We start from the raw sequence: 9,096 nt of genomic DNA on the forward strand, positions 1-9,096 counted from the left end.
CCTCTCATGACAATTTTTGAATTCCATCGAATGATTGAGTTTGGAATAATACATTGGACATTTGTATTGATTAAATTATAAATAGGTTTAGTGCATTTCTTGTACAAAAGTAATTCAACACAGTAAAAGGGTAGAAAAGGACCAACGAAATTGACATAGTTCTCCTTTGAAAAATTTGAGTCTTTAACAAACTTTCGAACAGCACTAATTATGCTGTTATATTGCATAAAACATACTTTGTTCAAATGAAATCTTTTTTCAATTTCAGATTTTGATAAAAATGACCCATCATCATGTAAAAAGTCTTTAACAATTTTTACACCTTTTTTGTACCATTCTTTATAAAACATAGACTTCTTCTCTACTTTGATGTTTGAGTTATGCCATATTGGAGAAAATATTATATTATTGTTAGAATCAGAAATTTGGTTAGAGTGTACGTTCATAACATTAAGCCAAGCATCAAAGACATCTCTCCAAAATATATTATTGCATTGTTCTATAAGTTTTTTAATAAAATTATCACCAAACTCTAAAAAACCAACCCCTATGTCACCAAAGATAGCTTTAAAAATGCTCATCCATGATTGTCCCCCTTGCACCACTCTTTTGATCCAAGAACATTTAAGCGAAATTATAAAATTTTTAAAATTTAACATTTTCAAACCTCCAGTGCAAAAGTTTTGGGTCACAATTGAACGTTTGACTTTGTCACACTTGGATTTCCAAACAAATCTAAAAAACTCATTATTCAAAAATGTAATTGTATCTTTCTTAGGATTCGGTAGGGAAATGAGTAAATGGTTTAATTTAGGTACAATAAGACTCTTAAGTACTGTAATTCTTCCAATGGGAGTAAGAATTCTTCTTTCCCATTGTTGAATCAAAGCAATAATTTTGGGAATTTGAATGTCATAATTTAAATCTGGAATTTTTTCTAAGTCCACTGAAAAATGAATACCTAATAGTACAAATTCAGTGGCCCCCCAATCTAGTTTCCATCTAGAATGATGGAAAACTTCAGAAGAGAATTTTTTTGATCCAAACCATACAATTTTAGTTTTTGAGCTATTAACTTGCAGACCAGAAATTTTTGAGAATAATTCTAAAGTTTCAAAAGCATTAAACAAGGATGAAGCTGAACCATCAAGGATAAGTGACGTATCATCAGCATATTGGGAAATTTTGTGTTCCCTATCATAGACAAAAATACCTCTTATATCCTTATTTTGTTTTATAAGTATAGCTAAGATTTCTGCACAGAGAATAAAAAGATATGGGGCTACGGGATCACCCTGACGACAACCTCTCTGTATTTCAAACTGCTGCGATAGAAAGCCGCTTTGAAGGATTGAAGCTTTAAAATTTGTATTTAAAATTTTTACCCATTTTATAATATTGTTTCCAAATCCCAAAAAGTGCAGCACCTTATAAAGAAAAGACCATGATACCGAGTCAAAAGCCTTTTCAAAATCAATAAGCATAAGTAAACCAGGCAAATTATTAATTTCTGTGTAAGACATTAGATCATATATAAATCTAGTGTTTTCTCCAATATATCTGCCCTGTATGAAACCTGTTTGTGTATTTGAAATAAGTAGGTCTAAGGTGGATTTTATTCTATAACTGATGCATCCAGATATTAGCTTGTATAAAACATTAAGTAAAGTAATAGGTCTCCAGTTTTTTAAAAATTGCCTGGGTTTATCCCCTTTTGGCAGACATGATATGATTCCTAGTCTCTGGGACACTGGCAACTGACCATGCACAAAGATATGATTAATAGCGCTTGTAATGTATATTTTTAGATCATTCCAGAAAAATTTATAAAATTCAGCTGAAAAACCATCACTCCCTGGAGACTTGTTATTTTTCATACCCTTTAAAACATTTAAAATTTCTCTCTCACTAATATCTCTATCTAGAAAGTCAGCTGTTATATTGTCTAATTTTGGTATGTCTAAAGGCTGGACAACAGACTGTATATCTATATCTACAAGCTCTGAGTCTGAATTTTTAAACAACTTCTCATAGAAGGACTTAACCTCTTCCATAATTTCTGATTGTTTATATAAAATCTTTTCTTCTGAAACAAACACTTTTTTAATAATTTTATTGAGAAAATTCCGGGATTCTAAATGACAAAAATATTTTGTAGGTTTTTCACCCTCGTCAATCCACTTCGCCCGAGAACGTATGAAATGTCCTCGCAATTTTTCTTTTCTTAAAGTTTCTAGAGTTGCTTGTTTTTCTTCTAACAATGAAAAGTCAAAATCAGTGCTATTTTCTAATTCATTAATATCAGAAATTAATTGTTTTTCAATTTTATCATTTTCTCTCTTTCTGTATGATGAATAGGAAATAGTTATTCCTCTGATTTCCATGAGAAGGATGTCCAAAAAGGCAGACTCATCAATAGAGTTATTATATTGATCTTTAACAGACACAATAAGTTTTTTAACTTTTTCAACATATATTTTATCATGAAGTAAATTATTATTAAATTTCCATAAGCCTTTTCCTCGCACAAAAGAATTAAATTTAAGTTCATAAACAACAACAGAGTGATCTGATCTATAGCCTGATTTGATTGAAACAGTTTCAGTAATATTTGAAAGATTTTCTGAAATAAGGATGTAATCAAGACGCCCTTGTTTAAATGGGGTTTTTCTTCTCCATGTAAAGATTTTTTTGTCGGGATTAAGGATTCTATAACAGTCAATCAAACCCAAGTCACTCATAATCTCTAGTAGCTTTTCTCTGGCTTTGGGATTATTTACATGAGAGTAATTATGGGTGTCAAGAGTTTGATTGAGGGCTATGTTAAAATCACCACATAAAATAAAAAAATCATTATCAAGTTCCAAAAAACATTCTCGTACTTTATCATAAAAATCTGGACAATCTGAGTTAGGCCCATAGATATTGACTAAAGTGATTCTATTATTATCGATACTCAAATCTAATGCTAACAAGTTGCCTTCATCATCTTTTTTTTCTTTATGTAATTGAAGTTCAAAATTGTTATTGAAAAGAACAGCAACCCCCCTTGAACTAGAGCAGAAAGAATTAAAAACACATTTATATCCCCATTGAGTTTCAACACAAGTTTCTAGTTCTGGAGTGAAATGTGTGTCCTGAAGACATATAATTGAGTAGCCCTTAGATTTATAAAAGTTCAAAACATCCAGTCTCTTAGATGGAGTGCCAAGTGCAGGTGTTGCATACACATTTCTCAGACCGGATGGATGTAGGTTAGGGGACTGTGGTGATGACTTTTTTCTCCAATGTAATTTTTAAAGTATTTTCTTTTGCAAAGTTATTGTAATTAAAAATCAAATAATTAAATCACAGTATGTAATGTCAATGGTAACAACCTCTAACAACAACAACATAACAAGAATTAAATTACATTTATATTGCATTACATTTACAATTACATTACAACAATTAGAATTACAACAACAAGTAATTGTTGATTTTTAAATTTATTTATACTTTCCAAAGAAATTGACCCAATCCCGAATTTCTGTCATTTGACTACTACATGTAACCAATATTTTTCTTTCATTATTATATATTATCAATTTTTTTTTATAGCATACGATTCTGTTATAAAATATAACACAGTTTTTGATAAACGCAGACTTGAAAGTGTGACGGGGGTCCTCCCTGTCACCGGCACTGATTGATAACTATTGTTTATATTTACAAGTTTATTTACATATTTACAACAAACACGAATTACACAATATATAGGAAACACAGGTTATATCACAAATGCGTCCTCACTCTTTAACGTCCAAACTCATTCTATCCTGTCTCCCACGTGTTCCCTGGGTATGGCCATACCAATTATCTATCACTCCTCAGACTCACCCATAACTCAATCAACTGCTCACTTTCATCTCTCAGAACTTTATCATGCACAATAAACAAATGACAACTACAGATATTAACTCAGAAATTATAGACTCATGTTCGCTCTCTCTCACTTGCCTAAGGAGCTAAAATGATACTCCTGGGAAACAGGGCTACAACGCCTGCGTCGCGCACCTGCAACCTTATCAAACCTTTCATATGACATTTTTCATCCGACACTTATTAAAGATAATTAACCCAAGGGGATGGCCCTGTAACATACCTCCCCTCCTAAGTGTGGCGTCCCGACACACTATGATAATTAGCCGACAGACTTTCATTATACATGTAACTAAATAAAATAATTGCATTACACATACGTAGCACAAACAATAATACAATACTATTTACGTGCACTTTACAACTTTCCTTTTTTCTTTTTTTTTCTTTTTTTATATATCTTTAATTTTTTTTTTCGTCATTTTTTTTAATGTAAGTTTTCTCCTGCTACATATATACACGCGTTTGTTTCTTATATATATACACACGTTTATTTCTTAGATTTAATAAAGTCTTCTATAATTTTAAAATTCCCAATATCTTTTTCGTTGACCCACTGGGTTTTGCCGTTTTTAAATTGGACTAAGTAAAATTTCTCTAATCGCCTGGAGTCGTTTCTTTGTCTCATTAGATCCAGAATTTTTACTATTTCTTGATCATCACCGGTTTCTAACTGTGACGGCGTTTGATCGGGGTCATCATTGTGGTCGTCCGGGCGATCGTTCGGATTGACGTAACTTTTCATCCTGTTTACATGCGACGTTAAAGTCTTTGATTTGTTGTCTGGGTCTTGCAGCTTGTACGTCACATCGGACAATTTCGTTAGAACTGTGTATGGTCCGTGCCAGTGATGTGTTAATTTCGCGGACAGTCCTGGTTTGGTTACCGGAGTGTATAACCAGATTTTTTCCCCTTCGGTGTAATGGGTTTCTTTAGAGGCATCGTCGTAATGTTCTTTTTGCTTTTGTTGGTTCTTTTGTAAATTTTCATTTACTAGGGTATATGCCTCTTGAAGACGGACTTTGGCTTCTTCCTTATAGTCGTCTGCTACGGCATAGGAGAATGTCGGCGGGCAAAGTGCAGCTTCAATAGGTAAAACAGCATCTCGTAGGTGCATAAGGTAAAATGGTGATTCTTTTGTAGACTCGTGGATGGCGGTCCTATATGCAAACAGGATGTACGGTATGAACGTGTCCCAGTCACGTTGATGACCTGACACATACATTGACAACATCGTTGTGAGGGTGCCGTTAAAGCGTTCAACCAAGCCGTTGGTTTCTGGGTGATAAGCAGTAGTAAATGTTTTCTTGGTGTTTGTCAACTTGCAGATTTCCTTCATCAGATTTGATCTGAAGTTTTTACCATTATCTGATAGTAGCTCACGAGGTGCTCCGTGACGACACACTATTTCCTCCACAAAAAGTCGCGCAGTAGTTTCTGCGTCTGCATTGTTTACTGCGAAGACCTCAGGCCACCGGGTTAAGTAGTCACTAAACACAATGATATACTTATTTGACTTGTAAGTCGGTGGAAATGGCCCAAGAACATCTACAGCTACTCTGTCGATTGGTCCATTAACGGTTGGTAGCGGGTTCAGTGGAAACTTTGGCCTGTTCTTTGGTGACTTCTTGGTCGCACAATCTACACATGATTTACACCAAAATTCTATGTCCGAGTACATTCCCTTCCAATAGAATCTTTCTTGAACTTTATCATAGGTTTTCTGGAATGAAAGGTGACCTGCTGTTAAATCGTCATGACAAGCATACATCACTTCATCAATGAGGCTCCTTGGAATAGCAATTTGGCGTCTAATTGCTTGGCGTCGTCTGTGAGATCCGGGCTGCCAAAGATGGTACAGCAGACCATCATGTCCGAGTTCATAATCACCAGATAAGATAACTGTTTCACGAGCTTTCGAAGACAGTTCAGGTAATTCCCCTAGCTCTAAGTATTGGATGATAGCTGCAAGAGCAGGGTCGTTTTTCTGACGGTCGCGAATGTCCTGATACGACCTCTTTGGTATGATATATGTTTCAGCTTTAGCACAGGTGGTCGCCACTGAAGCTTCTGCAGGAATTCGAGATAAAGCATCTGCGTTTTGATGAGCTTTTCCTGGACGGTGTTTAATGGTTATGTCATACTCTTGAAGAGTTAATGACCAGCGTGCGAGACGACCAGCGGGATTCTTGATGTCCATAAGCCACCGTAATGGATTATGGTCAGTAATCACAGTGAATTTACGGCCAAATAGATAGTGTCTAAAGTATTTCACACCCCACACAATCGCAAGCGCCTCCTTTTCGATTACTGCATAATTCTGCTCGTTTGGTTTTAAACTCTTACTTGCGTAGGCTATAGTCCTCTCGCCATCGGGTCCACCTTGCGCTAGCACTGCACCAATACCGGTGTCGCACGCATCAGTGTACAGAACAAACGGAAGCGAGAAATCGTGGTATCATAATATAGGATAGCTGGTCAAGGCCTCCTTGAATGTTTTGAATGCACTTTCACAGTTACTATCCCATATAAATTAAACTCCTTTTCTTAAAAGTTTGTGTAAGGGCGCAGCCTTACTTGCAAAGTCTTTTACAAACTTCCGGTAGTAAGAAATAAGCCCAAGGAAGCTTCTGAGTTCACTAACATTTGAAGGCTCGGGAAAGTTGTGAATTGATTTTACTTTGTCCGTGTCCGGAGATATTCCCGTTGCTGAGATCTTATGTCCAAGGAACGCAACTTCGGTTTTCCCGAATGAGCATTTCTGGGCTTTAAGCTTTAACCCCGAGTCCTCGAATCTCTTTAGCACTTCCTCGAGTCTTTTGACGTGGTCACTGATGGTTTCAGAGAAAACGATTACATCGTCTATGTACACAAGGCACGTGTTCCACAGTAATCCTGAAAGCACAGAGTCCATAAGTCTCTGGAGAGTCGGAGCACTGTTGCACAGTACAAATGGCATATAATTATATTCGTAATGCCCTCCGAAAAAGGAAAACGCAGTCTTCTCTTTGTCGCTCTCCTTAATTGGAACTTGGTGGTATCCTTGACACAGATCTAAGACACTGAAGTACTTAGAATTGTTAAGCGCATCTAACATATCGTCAATCCTCGGAAGAGGGTATACATCCTTTTTGGTGACCTCATTTAGTTTACGAAAGTCGATGCACATGCGAACTTTGCCATCTTTCTTCGGCACTAGGACGATTGGAGCTGAATACGGGCTCTTGGACGGTCGTACGATTCCGTTAGCACACATTGTTTCTATCTGAGACTCCAGTAATTTTCGCTGGCTGTGAGGAATTCTGTACGGCCGCAAGTGGATGGGTTTGCTGTCCCCCGTATCTATCGAATGGTCAACTAAATTGGTCCTGCCTAATTCATTGTCATTAAATGCAAAAACTTTTCGGAACTTATTTAACACCTTCATAATTGACTCACGCTCCGTTTGATCTAAATTTTCTATTACATAGAGATCGTTAAAATGTTATATCTTTCTCGCCAGGCTTCACACACTCACTGACTTCAATTCCGTTTAAACTTTCACCCTGATATGCACCTTCCAAACTCTCACTGACTAGATTCGCATCGGGACTGAATGAGACGCGCTCACCATTTATATACAAAGAATCATTTGCAACATCAATGTAACATGCACAATCTTTAAGAATATCTAGTCCTAAAATACAGTTATATGGGAAATTCCTAGCAACAAATGCATTGTAAACAATGTCAGTCTTTTCGCCAATTCTAATTCGAAAGTCACATTTTCCAATTATATCGACTCGGTTGCCCGTAGCCGATGTAATGCTCACCCCTCCAGCCGGCGCCATGGTACCCTGGTCTGCGAATTCTTCACTCACAATTGTGAAGTTTTCCCGAATTGGTGGTTCTTTGCTCTTTACATCGAACTGCGATATGTCCTACCCGCTGACAGTTGTTGCAGATTGGCCTTCCATCCGTTGTCCTAAGGTTCCGGTCAGACCTGGGCTGCAGTCCACGGCCTCTTCCTCGCCAGGATCCTCGGAAGTTCTGTCCCCGGGTATTTGAGGCATATTGTCGCTGGGAAGAAATGCGCCCTATCTCGGTAGCCATCACTGATACTTGGGCTGAGAGGTCTGCGATGGATTTCTCCAGCTCCTCTGTTCTCTTAGGTTCATGTGACATAGCTGCCACTCTTGTCCTCGAGTTGTCCACAAGAGAGTTGTTACATTCCTCTCTTTTCGCATGACGAAAAGCTTCCTCAAAAGTCTTTGGGTTTGAAAGTAAAACAAACCTTTTTATTTCAGGTCTTAACCCTTGAATGAAATGTTCTTTGGTAAGAGTTTCTTTTTGTCGTCTTTGCATGTCCATGTACGCACGTGTGGCTAGCTTTGTTATATTTGCGGCATAGTCGTCAACAGTTTGGATCTCTGCTTGTCTGTATCCAAAGAGGTTTGAGTAATACAATGACTGTAGCTCTTTTGGAATGAACCGTTCCCGGAGAGAGTCACAAACAGAGCGATAATCATCTTTTAAATCATCGTCTAACGATTCGTAATAATCTGCTGCCTGGTCTCGGAGGAACGCCGGTATTGTGACACACTTCCTGCCGGCGCTCCAGAAATTTGCTCTGGCGATCCGGTCAAAGTCTTTAATCCAAGAGTCAACATCTTCGTCTAACTTTCCGTAAAAAGGAACGGGCCTAACTAGAGTTCATGACTTCGGCTCTGGTGTAACTTCATTCACAATTATTTCTTCGACAGGCTCTTGCCTCTTTTTCTTCGGCATTTTGTTCCTTTGTCCTTTGGTTATCCCACCGCTGCCACCATAATATGTGACGGGGGTCCTCCCTGTCACCGGCACTGATTGATAACTATTGTTTATATTTACAAGTTTATTTACATATTTACAACAAACACGAATTACACAACAAATGCGTCCTCACTCTTTAACGTCCAAACTCATTCTATCCTGTCTCCCACGTGTTCCCTGGGTATGGCCATACCAATTATCTATCACTCCTCAGACTCACCCATAACTCAATCAACTGCTCACTTTCATCTCTCAGAACTTTATCATGCACAATAAACAAATGACAACTACAGATATTAACTCAGAAATTATAGACTCATGTTCGCTCTCTCTCACTTGCCTAAGGAGCTAAAATGATACTCTTGGGAAACAGGGCTACAACGC

Source organism: Crassostrea angulata, chromosome 2, assembly GCF_025612915.1.
Source record: "Crassostrea angulata isolate pt1a10 chromosome 2, ASM2561291v2, whole genome shotgun sequence".
NCBI lineage: Eukaryota > Metazoa > Mollusca > Bivalvia > Ostreida > Ostreidae > Magallana > Magallana angulata.